Source organism: Carettochelys insculpta, chromosome 2 (assembly GCF_033958435.1).
Source record: "Carettochelys insculpta isolate YL-2023 chromosome 2, ASM3395843v1, whole genome shotgun sequence".
Taxonomy (NCBI): Eukaryota; Metazoa; Chordata; order Testudines; family Carettochelyidae; genus Carettochelys; species Carettochelys insculpta.
Window position 1 is genome coordinate 5,972,022 of NC_134138.1, and position 13,833 is coordinate 5,985,854.

Below are 13,833 nucleotides of genomic sequence, written 5' to 3' on the forward strand. Positions count from 1 at the left end.
CTCCCAGTATAGACATGACATGGATGCATTGGAGCAGGTTCAGTAGAGGGCAACAAAAATGATTAGGGGGCTGCAGCACATGACCTGTGAGGAGAGCCTGAGGGATTTGGGTTTATTAAGTTGCAGAAGGGAAGAGTGAGGGGGAATTTGATAGCAGCCTTCAACTTCCTGAAGGGGAGCTCTAAAGAGGATGGTGAGAGACTGTTCTCAGTGGTGATGGCAGAACAAGGAGCACTGGTCTGACGTTACAGAGGGGGAGGTCTAGGTTGGCAATTAACAAAAAAATACTTCCCCAGGAGGGTGGTGAAGCACTGGAATGTGTTGCCTAGAGAGGTGGTGCATTCTCCATCCCTAGAGGTTTTTAAGTCCCGTCTTGACATGGTCCTGGCTGGGATGAGTTAGTTGGGATTGGTCCTGCTTTAGGCAGTGGGCTGGACTCGATGACCTCCTGAGGTCCCTTCCAGCCCTGGGACTCTATGAATCTATGATTAGAGGAACTATGGGTTGGCAGCATATGAAAATGAGGCACTTCTCCCTTTTCAACAACAGAGCGCTCGTTCCCCTCTGGAGCCTTTGGCTGGAGGGCTGGAGGGCTGGATTCCTGCTGCCAGCTCAGAATGTCATCCTGGCAAGTCAGTCGCCTTATGCCCCCCACCTTTGTCCGACCTCTTGGGATTCCTATCAGAGCTGTCACAAACAAGTGGACTATGTGGGCCGCTTTTTCGCTGTTGATCCCTGTGTCATCCCAAGTGAAGTGCTCACCGGCGGGATGACCCCGTCACGTTCAGCTCGTGTAGGTGGAGCATGGTTGGTTCAACTGCTTTCTGGGCTGGTGCTTGGGATGGCTTCCTGCAGGGTCACTCTGCTACTCACGCTGCTTCCTGGCTGCTGTGTCTTGGTGGCAAAGGCTACAGAGACCTGGAAAATGTTTCCTCAGACATGTCTAAGTTATCTAGCAAAGAAGCTTCATCAGAGCCTTCCCTCAGTCCCTTCACAGAGACCTCAAATTCTTTGCCTAACTTTCTGCTCATAGCTGGTCTCGTGGGACACACTGGTAAGAGCTTATAGGACTTGGGAGGAGAAACAGGAGCTGGGCATGGCTCTTAGCAGCACTTGAAAACCCCCACCTGAGTGAGTCCTGTCAGCCCCCTGTCACAGACAGGGAAAGTGAGGCAGGGGGAAGCCAAATATGTTGGCCAATGCTTCTTTCCACGTAAGTAATACAAAGGACACCTGGACATGCCAGGCTTCAGCTGCCCTAACCTGCCATTCATACTGCAACAGAATCCAGCACCGGGCGAAACTCCTGCCAGCGACGTCAGAAACAAACCCTCAGCCCTCTCCAAAGCTCTGTCTCACAGGTGGGTTACGCATGGTATGCAGGAAAATACAGTCACTCTGTGATAAGACTTCCTGATCAATCCCATCTTCTAGGAGCTCCAGCTGCCTAAGACTCTGGCTGATGGAATAAGGATGATCCGCCTCATTTGAATACAAGTTCAACTCCAGTTACCTACAGCCCTTCTGCCAGGTGGTCAATACAGCAGGGGCTGTATTGTGAGCCAGTGCAGGGGCTGTCCCTCGTGACAGCCAAGTAAACACATGCAAGGTCCCACCCAGAATTCTGGGGAAATGAGCCACAGCCTCCCTTTGGTGCCCTGAACACACAGAGCTTTGCACCCGACACTTTCTGCAAACATGAAACTCTTTACCAGGGGATTGAGAATGATCCAACTTGAAATAACAGCCACAGGATACATACACAAGTAAAAAGAAAAATGCCTGCCCTGCCCATCAGCTATTTTCACAGACATCCATCCAACTCCCTTTCTGCATTCTCAAGAGAAGATGTCCCTTCGGCCACAGCCCCTCACTTCTCCACCAAGTTCTGCTCATGCTTGATATCAGCAAAGTAGCAGTCATCCAAATGTCCATCAGCAACTCCGTGTGCAGTCCCAAGGCTGCTGCTTACCCAGAGGCACCAGCACCTACCACAGCTTTGTGATTAAGCTTTTGTCAAATGCTAGATAAACAGGCAAGGCCTCACCAGAGTCTGCCCATCTTGGTGAATTCAGGTTGACTGTTCCCGATCATCATCTTCTCCTCCAAGTGCTTCCAAGAGGATTCCTTGAGGACCTTCTCCATGATTATTTGAAGGGACTGAGGTGAGGCTGATGGGTTTGTAGCTGCCTGGCTCCTCCTTCTTCCCCTTTTAGAAGATGGGCACTACATTTGCCTTTTTCCAGCCATCTGGGACCTCACCCAATCACCACAAGATTTCAAAGACAATGGCCAGTGGCCCTGCAGGCACATCAGCCAACTCTCTCAGCACCCTTGGGTGCATTAGCTCTGACCCCAGGGGCTTGTGCATGTTCAGCTTTTCTCTGTTACTCCAATCACATCACAGTTCCTTGACTATGCCAGGATTTCCACATCTTCCTGTTTGTTTCCCAAGCTTCTTGCATTCATGTGCAAACACCTGAGAGAAAGAGCCAAATGTCCAACTTTCACAGGATGGATCAGGGTCCCGCTCTGCTGAAGCTTTCTTCTTGTGCTTCCTCCTTGTAACCCACTTCACTACTCACCAGGGGGCTCAGGCCACCATCCCTAGAGAGCACCTGTTTCAAAGCCCTGCTCACAAGGGTAGCAAGCCAGCCTGAGAAGATGCTCTTCCCTCTCTCCAAAACCACCTGCACACTCATGCATTTACCTCTACAATTCAATGGTCTCTACCTGGACCTTCTCCTTCAACAGGGAGGATGGATGAGAACATAAATTTTGTCACAGTGAAATTGCCCAAACCAGGAAGACAGAAGCACATAGGACTGACCCTCTGCAGATTCCTTGATGCTTGTGAAGAAAGTCTGTTCTCTAATGAGCTTCCCTCAGGGGCCAATGACCCACTAAAGCCCAAGTTCTCTGAGACAGTCCAAGAGCCACTAGAGCAACTGTAGGTAAGTTGCCCATAAAAATGAAGCTGTTGTAGTTGGGCCTCTCTACCAGAACGGTGCTCGGACATCCAATCCGCTCCCTTTGATGTTAATCACTTTGGCGGCATGCGTGTGCTCTCTTTGGACAGCAGTGCAGACTCCTTGGTTAGCCAACACTGCAGACCTTGGAGAGCCCCCAAGAACCAAAAATCAAGCGAGGTACAAAGGCGCTGGAGCCAGGTTTATTGTCGTTGACGTCTGGTCTCCAACACCCTCGGGAGTCTCCGATATGACTCAACAGTTTACACTGGTACATGCACACGCCGGGACAACGGACACGACTCAGTTGACAGCAAGGGGGCTCCGTCATCCCCTCGGTTGCTTGACACAGCCTGTTACACACACTTTTATACACAAGTATAAACAAGTTATGCATCCAGGTACGACCCCCTCATTGTAATACATCAACACCACCCCAATGTAACTAGATCTACCCATTAACTTGAGGGATAAAGGTGGTACCATCAAAACAAAACTATTCATCAAGCTGTCATTACGACCTCTTCCTCCACTTGAGTCAGAATGTGCCTGGTGCTAAGCTGTTATCTGTGAGGAGGCTATAGGGAGTGCGTGGTACCAAGCAGGATGTGTTTATGCGTATCACTACGTGCCTGGCTCTGAGCGCTTGTAGGTATTTTTATGTGCTTTCAGGCCCTGTTACTTATCAGCCCTGTCTCTTGCTGCATTCCTGTGGGGAGAATCTACCTAGCACAGTTTTTGCTTCAACCTACTCTTGTTCAGGCTTGAGGCCTTTCACTTTGCTGTATGTTAACAAAGCACTGACAGTTGTTCTAGGCCTTTAGCCTTACACCAAGCCTCTCATTACTACAGCAGCCATGGGATAATTATACACTCGCAGGACTATTTTTCTACCAGAACACCCCAGACCGGAGTTCCAGCACCTTTTTTTCAAAAGCTGGTTAGGCAGCTCCATCCAAGCCACATCTGGCATTTTAAGAGCCATTGCAGCTTGGACGCAATCACTTCTGGCTGACCCCTCCTCCATTCCCTCCCTGCTCTGAAATGCGACTGGCCATGTGGAGATGGTAGCAGCGAGGTAGTGGGTAGAAGGGGAAAGCTGGGGAGCGGGTTGTGACCCCATGGGGGGAGAGGCTAAGCTACAGGGGGAGTTGGAGCCCTCTGGAGAGATGGCTCAGAGGCTGCGGGGGGGGGGGGGGGGTGTCACATGACTAGGTTTCTATATTGGGTCTGGAAGCCATTGTAATGCCCTGTGTGGCTATTGGCCCAAAATATTGTGCTAGGGAGGCCGTGTGAGGTGTCAAATGAAAGCTAACAACATCCTGAATCTATGTACACTGCTTATAAGTCTGTAGCATGGACGTAGGCAGAGTTATAGATGTTTAGCTCTGCAGCTGTGTGAGAAATGCTTCAGCGCTGAGGTTCACAGAGGGAGGTGGGGCTCCACCCCAGCCAGGACAATAGACTGAGTACCAGCCCAGACGGCCAATGCTCACTTTGTGACAGTGGGTTTTCCTTCTGGGCCTGCAATGAATGGGAACTCGGCACAGTGACCCACCGAGAGGTGGTGGGCCAAGGCCCATGGAGCAGAATGGAATTTTCCCTCTCCATATGAAAAGCTGTAAGATGGGCCCTGGCAGGGACTTTCTTGGTTCTTCAGTCCTCAGGAGTTAAGCCTGTCTGGACGGAGGGCCCAACCCTCCGAGGGATGATGTGGATTTAGCAGTGTCCATCTCGGATCTTTTGTCTTGTGGGCTCCAAGGGGCCATGTTCCAGCACGTGGACTCCAGCGGGCCGGACCTACGATGCTCCAATGACTGAATCTACGTAACATGAAATGAACTTTCAGAGACTTTCAAAAATCAGCAAATAACGCATCAGTAGTTATGACTGAGGCATGTAAAGTTTTGCTTTAACAATTCTTCTCTCTAACCCTGTTCTTTCTTCGCTATTAATAAATCTTTAGATATTAGATCTAAAGTGTTGGTGAGCACGTTGTTTTGTTAAGATCCAGGTATGTATTGACCAGGGGTTGGGGCTGGGCCCTTTGGGGTCTGGAAGAATCTGTGTGGTGTTGGGTGAAACTGTTCTAAGAACCGCTCACCTTAATTTGGGGGTTGTTGGTCTGGGCTGGTAGAGCAGATGGGAAGTCTGGGGGTTTGCTGGTGTGGCTCTGGCTGGCCAGTGGGGCTGGCAGAGGTGCTGTGGTGGCTGGTTGGATTTGCCTTAGTGAGAAGGAAATCCCAGCCTGGGGCTGTAAGTAGCCTGGATTTTAAGCAAAGATACCCTGGATTGATTTCTCTAGCTGTGTCCTGAAACCCCATCCTATCACAGGGGAGCCGTGTGGGGTGGTGAGCTGTGAGTGGGGCAGCTCGGGGCACAGAGGAGGGGTAAGCCACGGGGTGGGAACTGGGGCCATGTGGAGGGTAGCTTGGGAGCCCTGTGGGGGTTAAGCCACGTGGGGTGGCCACGCAAGATGGTAAGCTGTGGGTGGGGCAGCTCAAGGCACAAAGGAGGGGTAAGTCGCAGTGGGGGTTTGGGGCCATGCGGGGGACAACTTGGGGGCTGCATGTTGGGTTTGGGGCTGTGCGGGGGAATAAGCCATGGTGGGGATGGCTCAGGGGCTGTGCAGTAGGGATAAGCTGATGGGAGGGTTTGGGCCTTACAGGCGGGTAAGCCACTGGGGTTGGGGCCATGTGGGGGGCGGTGTTGGAGCTGCATGTGAGGGTTGAGGCCATGCGGGGTGGGGGTTGGAGATGCATGTGGGGATTGGGGCTATGTGAGGGGGTTGCAGCTGTGTGAGGGCAAAAGCCACTGGGGGATTGGGGCCATGCATGATGATTTGGGCCCCACTGGGGGGGCAGTTTGAGCCCCACATGGGAGGCAGGTAAGCCCCACTGGGGGTGGTTTCGGCCTCACACCGAGGGGGCCAGGTTAGCTGGTAGGGGGCAGCTTGAGTCCTTGCTGCAGGGAGGTGGCTTCGGTCCCCCTGGAGGGGGCAGTTAAGCCATGGGGGGCAGCTTGGGTCCCACACAGCAAGTGGTTAAGCTGCTGGGGGGCGGTTAGGCTCCTCCCGGGGGGGCAGGTAAGCTATTGGGGGCTGCTTGATTTGGGCCCTGCCCAGGATGGTTAAGCTGCCAGGGGATAGAGGTTGGGCCTTGAAGTGAGGCAGTTTGTGGCTTGAGTTCTGTCACCCTTCTTTTCTAGAAAAAAAGCACTGCACATTTATAAAGCGTATGATACAGTCTTGCATGAGCTTCTTATACGGTGCTTATACTAACTGCTTGGATAAGCATTCTCTGAGCGTGGCTACCTCCAGGAAGGACATAACAAGTGGAGTTCCACAGAAAGCTGTTTTGGGACTAGTTCTGCTCAACATTTCATCAGTGTTTTAGATCCTGGCATAGAGAATAAACTTGTAAAGTTCACAGATGGGACCAAGCTGAGCGGGGCTGCAACTGCCTTGGAGGACAGGGTCATAGTTCAGACAGATCTGGACAAACTGGAGAAACGGTCTGAGTTAAATGGGGTGAAGTTCAATCAGGACAAGTGCAACATGCTCTGCTTAGGGAGGAACAAACAGTTGCACCCGTATAAAATGAGAAATGACAGTCTAGGCAGGCATACTGCAGACAGGAATCTGGAGATTACAGTGAACCACAAACTAAATAAAAGCCAATAATGTGACACGGCTGCAAAGAGAGCAAATGTGATTCTGAGATGCATTAGCAGGATTGTTGGAAGCAAGACACTTGAAGCAATTGTTCCACTCTATTTTCCACTGATTATTCCTCAGCTAGAGCAGTGTTTCTCAGCCAGAGGTACATGTACCCTTGGGGGTACACTGAGGTCTTCTGGGGGTACATCAACTCATCTAGATCAGGGGTTTTCAACTCATGTGCCACGGCTCACCGGTGTGCCATACGAACTGTCTAAGTGTGCCACGGAAATTTCATCAGTTTCCTCTCCCCTCAGCTCTCTGTAAACTTCAGTAACCCTGCACTAGCTGGGGGCTCAAGCAGCAAGGCTTCCAGCTAGAGAAGAGTTGTCAATTTCCTTCCCACTGCTTTGCAAAGACTCTGCCAGGGAAATTAACCAACCCCACACCAGCTCACAAGTCATCCAGGCAAGGGGTTGACGATACTGACTGAGAGACCAAGATTGCAGATAGAAGAACATCTAGCAGATGAGCAAGCGGGGTTCAGAAAAGACAGAAGTCTCATACAGCAGATATTGGCACTAAAACTAACAGCAGAGAAAGCTCGATGAAGGAACAAGAACATCTACACCTGCTTCATCGATTTTCAAAAGGCATTTGGCACTGTAGATCAGCAAGTGACTTGGGCGGTGTTGGAGTCATTTGTGCGGAGTGGATAGCAGACTGATACAGTTGTTGAAGGATATCAATGACAGTGCAGAGGCAGAGGTGAGAACACGCGGGGAGTTGGGAAGTTGGTTTAAAACAAGTAGAAGTATGAGACAAGGAGATCCAGTATCACCAAGTATCTTCATTATGCATGCAGAGCGAGTGATGGACAAGATCAAGGAAGAGGTAGAAGGGATATTTATGCACAGGGAAAGAATTAACAACTTGACGTTCACAGATGATATATCAAGTATCGGAGGGGTAGCTGTGTTAGTCTGGGTCTGTAACAGCAACGAAGGGTCCTGTGGCACCTTACAGACTAACAGAAAAGTTTTGAGCATGAGCTTTCCTGAGCACAGAGTCCTCACGAAAGCCTCACGAAAGCTCATGCTCAAAACTTTTCTGTTAGTCTATAAGGTGCCACAGGACCCTTTGTTGCTGTTACAGGTGATATAGTTATCATTGAGGAAGATGACGAGAAGCTAGCAAAAACGGTGCAGGTGGGTAAACAAAGAAGGGAAGCAGTACGGACTGGTTATGAACATCAATAAAACAAAAACAATGGTATGTGGAGATAAGGAAATAGGAAGGAAGATCAGTGTTGATGGTATTGAACTAGAGACCACAGAGAAGTTCACATATCTGGGGAGCAACCTAATGTGTGATCTAGACTGTAAGAAGGAAATAGCGACCAGAATAGCGACAGCAAGAGCAAGTTTGAAGGCGATGGATAAAATCTGGAAAAGAAAAGCGATTAGCTTAGGAACGAAGCAGAGTGTCTTGAAAACGTGTGTATTCAGCAGCATGTTGTATGGATGTGAGACATGGGTGATAAGGAAAGATTCAAAAAGAAGAATATTGGCGTTCGAAAGGAGTTGTTATAGAAAGATTCTGAGAACAGGATGGATGCAGAAGGTCACCAGTGAGGAATTATATAGGAAGATACAGCCGAAAGAGAACCTGCTGCAGCAGGTTACACAGTGGAAGCTACAGCTATTTGGGCATATTTTCAGAATACACAACAAATGAAAAATTAAGACCTTGGTATTCAGTATAATGGAGGGTTCAAACAGGAGAGGCAGACCCCACAGAGAATGGGTAGATGATATAGTAGATTGGTGCAGAGCTAGTCTACAGAAACTAAGCCACTCCACACTGGACAGGAAAGATGGAAGGAAATAGCGAGAGAGGCATCAGACAGCAACAGGCGCTGAGCCCACGGTTATTGATGATGATGATGATGACAACAACAACAACGACACCAGCTGGGAATCGGGACCCTTGCTGCTTGGCCCCAGCTGGGACTGGGTGGTCAATTCTCTCCCACAATTCCCCTCAAATTACCTCTCCAGTCAGACCACAACCATAGTAAATGTGATGTTTATGAACAATTAATTCAGCCATAACAAGTGGGGGAGCGGTGGAATTGTTCATCTCATTAAAGTGTGACATGTTACAGAAAAGGTTCGGAACCTCTGATCTAGATATTTGCCTAGGTTTACAACAAGCTACATAAAAAACACTATTTAAGTCAGTACAAAACACACATCTCATGGAACTGGAAGGGACCTCAGAAGGTCATTGAGTCCAGTCCCCTGGCCTCTTGGCAGGACCGAGCACCATCCCTTTTTTTTCCCCTTTATTTTACTCTATTTTGCCCCAGATCCCTAAATGGCCCCCTCAAGGATTGAGCTCACAATCCTGGGTTTAGCAGGCCAGTGCTCTAAGCAATCTAAAAGTTCATTTAGGTAGTGATTTGTTTCTACTGCTTCATGTGCCTTATGCTGAAATGTAAGTACAATATTTCTCTTCCAATTCATTTAATTGACAATAAGATGCAGAAAGTCAGCAAGTTTTCAGTAGTGGTCTTTTGCGGTATTTTTACATGTAAGTGCTACTTGTAATGGGGCTGCTGTGCAATTGGGACCAACCAGCAAATCTGAACAGAAAGCAGAATATTAAAGAATCACCAAATGAAGACTGGACTTCAACTTCTTTGTCATCGCTAGTAGTTCAGCCCACGTTTGTGCCGTGTTTCCTGGGATGAAAGTAGCAGGAATTAATCTCTTTATAGTCGCCAGTCACAAGCACTACACAGTTGGACGTTCATTCAGTAGAATGTTGTGTTATGAAAGAAGTTGCCTTCTGTGTGATCACGTGCATCTCATGAAGGATTGGAAGTACTGGACACATGAGATGCCACCAAAAATGAACGCCCTGCATTTGAAATGTTCATTAACAGAGTTGTGCAAAAGTTCAATAAACCAAGAAGGATGAAGAGGTAGTGCTCCATAGTAGGCTTGTACAAAGAGTTTATGGGAATGAATGAAGGGAGCTTTGAAACTTATGTTTCACTTCCCATCGTGACTAAATCCAGTGGCACCAATCCCTTGTTATCAGCAGCTTCTGGCACGGCAGCCTGGAGGGTGACCCCTTGTCTGACCCTGAAGAGGGCTTTGCTGGGGTCCTGGGAGCCAGTGCTGCATTTGACCATAAACAAGCAGCTTGGAAACCCAGTTGGATCAACCACACAGAGAAAGAAAGAGAAGAGAACAAAGGCCCAGAAATCCCAGCAGGACAATGAGAGGGAAAGGCATGAGAAAAATCCATAGGGGACAGCAACGAAAACCAGCCACAGCTCCACATATGTCAAACATGAACAACAAGAAGTCGTATGGAACCTTATAGACTAACAGATATGGCCTGGGTGTTAATATCTTCCCATTAGACTCTGACAATGGGCCACATCCCCCATCTGTAACAGCAACAAAGGGTCCTGTGGCACCTTATAGACTAACAGAAAAGTTTTGAGCATGAGTTTTCGTGAGCACGAAGTGAGTCTGTGCTCACGAAAGCTCATGCTCAAAACTTTTCTGTTAGTCTATAAGGTGCCACAGGACCCTTCGTTGCTCTTACAGATCCAGACTAACATGGCTACCCCTCCGATACTTGATCCCCCATCTGATCTGACTTGTTTTTTCCTCTTTTGATACATACTAGTGATAATGGGCCATTTCTACCTGGCTGAATAGACCTTGTCAGCTCTGGCCCTCCCTCTTACTGGGACTCCACTCTCTAAATACCCCTCTGAAACCGCCCCCGCACTCATGCATCTGACACAGCGGGTCTTTGCCCACGAAAGCTTATGCTCCAAAATATCTGATAGTCTATAAGGTGCCACAGGACTTCTTGTTGTTCTTGAAGATACAGACTAACACGGCTACCTCTATCATATATGTCAAACATGATTCTCACAGGTCAGAGTACCTGTAGCAACAATGGAGTACATTTGTGCACTCAAAAAGATCTAAGTGTTTACTTATATCCTAGGGCTGGAAGGGACCTGGGGAGGTCATCAAGTCCAGCCCCCTGCTTCCAGCAGGATCAACCCCAACTAAGTCATCCCAACCAGGACCTTGTCAAGCCAGGACTTAAAAAAGTCTAGGGATGGAGATTCCACCACATCTCTAGGCAACACATTCCAATGCTTCACCACCCTCCTGGGGAAACAGTATTTCCTAATATCCAACCTACACCTCCCCCTCTGTAACTTCAGACCATTGCTCCTTGTTCTGCCGTTTGACACCACTGAGAACAGCCTTTCTCCATCCTCTTTAGAGTTCCCCTTCAGGAAGCTGAAGGCTTCTATCAAATCAAATCACTCTTCTCTTCTGCAAACTAAACAACCCTAAATCCCTCAGCCTCTCCTCATAGTGAATGTGCTGCAGCCTCCTACTCATTTTCATTGCCCTCCACTGAACCTGCTCTGATGCATCCACATCCTGTCTATATTGGGGGCCCCAGAACTGAACACAATATTCCAGATGTGGCCTCACCAGTGCTCAATAGAGGAGAATAACAACGTCTCTGGATCTGCTGGAAGTGCTTCTCCTAATGCACTACAGTGTGTCATTAGCTTTCTTGGCTGCAAGGGCACACTGTTGATTCATGTCCAGCCTCTCATCCACTGTAATCTTCAGGTCCTTTTCTGCTGCACTGCTACTTAACCAGTCAGTCCCCAGCCTGTAACAATGCTTGGGATTCTTCCGTCTCACATGCAGGACTCTGCACATGTCCTTTTGGAATCTCATCAGATTTCTTTTGGCCCAATCCTCCAATGTATCTAGGTCACTCTGGACCCTATCCCTACCCTCCCATGTATTTCTCTCTCCCCCCTACCTTAGTGTCATGTGGAAATTTGCTGAGGGTGCAATCCATCCCCTCATCCAGGTCATTAATAAAGATATGGAACAATACCAGCCCTAGAACTGATCCTTGGGGCACTCTACTTGAAACCAACTGCCAACCAGACATTGAGCCATTGATCACTACCAACTGGGCCCACTCATTTAGCCAGATTTCTATCCATCTTACAGTCCATGTATACAATCCATACTTCCTCAACTTATGGGCAAGAACGTTTTGGGACACTGTGTCAAAAGCTTTCAGTTATCAGTTGCTTGTCTTCAGCTTGCTTTAGAATCTGCCTGACACATGCTAAGAGGAAACAAAGAACTGGGAAAGACTGTTGACCCAAATCAGAGAAAAAGAACAGCTCTGGTATGAAGATTTTACCTGGCATGAGAACAGCACCTTAGGATAAGAACCTATATGCCATCAAGTCTCTTGGTGAAGTTAGAACTAGCAATGCATTTTCATTTCCACTTAGTGGCTTACTTTGATCTGTCTGTTTCCACTTTAAAATCATTTAATTCCTACCCTTTATGCTTAGGAAAAACTCTTTTGTTTATGATCAAGCCCACTGTAAAGAATTGTTATCTGTGGGAGCACCACTGTGCATAGCTTCTTTTCATTGACAAAGGGGGCTAACCTGATGAGACATCTTTTGGGAAACTTTTACAAAGAGAGAGATGACTTATTGAGGGGTTTTCATCTGTTCTGGGGGTTGGTTTCCTGAGTGCTGTGCCCTAGAGTTTCATCCTCCCAGAGCGGAAGTAAGACAGTGTCTGCAATGCTCTGCTAGGGGCAGATTACCCCAGCTCTGTGCCTCGTCTGGGGAGATAAGAGGATCTGGCCCACAGGATGGGTGGTTGGGAGCCTGAGAGAGCAAGGAGACAAGTGTCAGTTGCATGATCGGCACACCATGAAAAAATTCCAAGAAGTCTACTATAATCACACCCTATTACACATCCCTTTAATTTAATGTTAAACAATTGCATATTGTTGCCTGTTGGGGGCTTACTGTGAAGGCTAGTGCAATGGAAAATTACCATCTGGGGCCTCAGCTGCAATGGAGACCGAATCTGAGGCCTCACTGTGAACACAAACAGAAGCACTTAGCAGTTGCTTTCACCACTTGCCATATAAGGCGATAAGCTCCCAAAAGAGGGACTCATTGCTTGCCCCACATGCCATGGAAAGCAATAAGAAAAACATCGCTTGCCCACATGCCATATGAAGCAATAAGATACGCATTCTGCCAAAAAGGGGAAATCAATCTCACTATAGTGAAAAAAAGAGAAAAGGTGTAAAAATGCTCCCCCGTCCCAGCAAGCCACTCGGGGAGGAATGGACCACATGGACAGCTTGATTCCCACCACCCAGGATGCTGGGGGGCGGGCAGGCTCCTGGGGTGGTAGGTAATAACCTGAGGGAAGATGGTCATCTCTGTCTGCTGGGGACCCTCACTACACTTGCGAAATAATTGCTGGAGCTTTTTATGTCAACAAACTAATCTTTGCTTTACTGTTTGGGGTTACTGGCCTTTGCTGAATTTGGTCAGCTCAGCTCTCAACAGTTTCACATTACTTTTCCGCACTATCTTTGGTCCCCACTCAGCAAAGTTCTTTTTACAGAGAACCAAATTATCTTTATTAGCTCACAATAAATACTGCAGACTGTGGTAGCCAAAGGAAACAGAATGTGTAAATAGACCTGTAACTCTTCTATTAATGCCAGGTGACCGCTAGAAGGGCCAGGTTGAGTTCCTAGGAGTTTCTGTCAATGATGCAACCAACTGGCTCGAACCCCTACCCAGTAACTTGGGGCAATCTCACCCCACCTGCTGGGTGCCTGTAAAGGCAGTTCTTCCCCTCTCACAAGCACAGCATCTCAGATAGAAACAGCTTGTTTAATAACAGTCGCCTGACATAAATTTACACAGTGGTACATGCAATGTGCCTAAACAAAGGAGACGTAAACCCCATTAAGCAAGGCACTGTACCCAGACTCTGCTGAGCCAAGTCTTTATGTACACCCCCCACTATAGAGTGTACCTCCAGATTAGCTCTCCATTCATTACAAACCCAGAGTTCACAGATACATCAGCCTGGAGACTCTTGCCCCACTGGGGCAGGATCACCTGCTGGCTGCTTACTGCTCCTGCTGGCTGTTTGCCCACTCCACTGTGCTCTGCGGGCCACCGCTGCTAGCTACCTGTCCACTGGCCGCCCCTTGCCTGCTGTCTTGTGGGTTAGGCTCTAGACATAACCCTGTGATTTCAGTTCTCCACAGCTTAGCCAGCCAGAGACTTCGGCT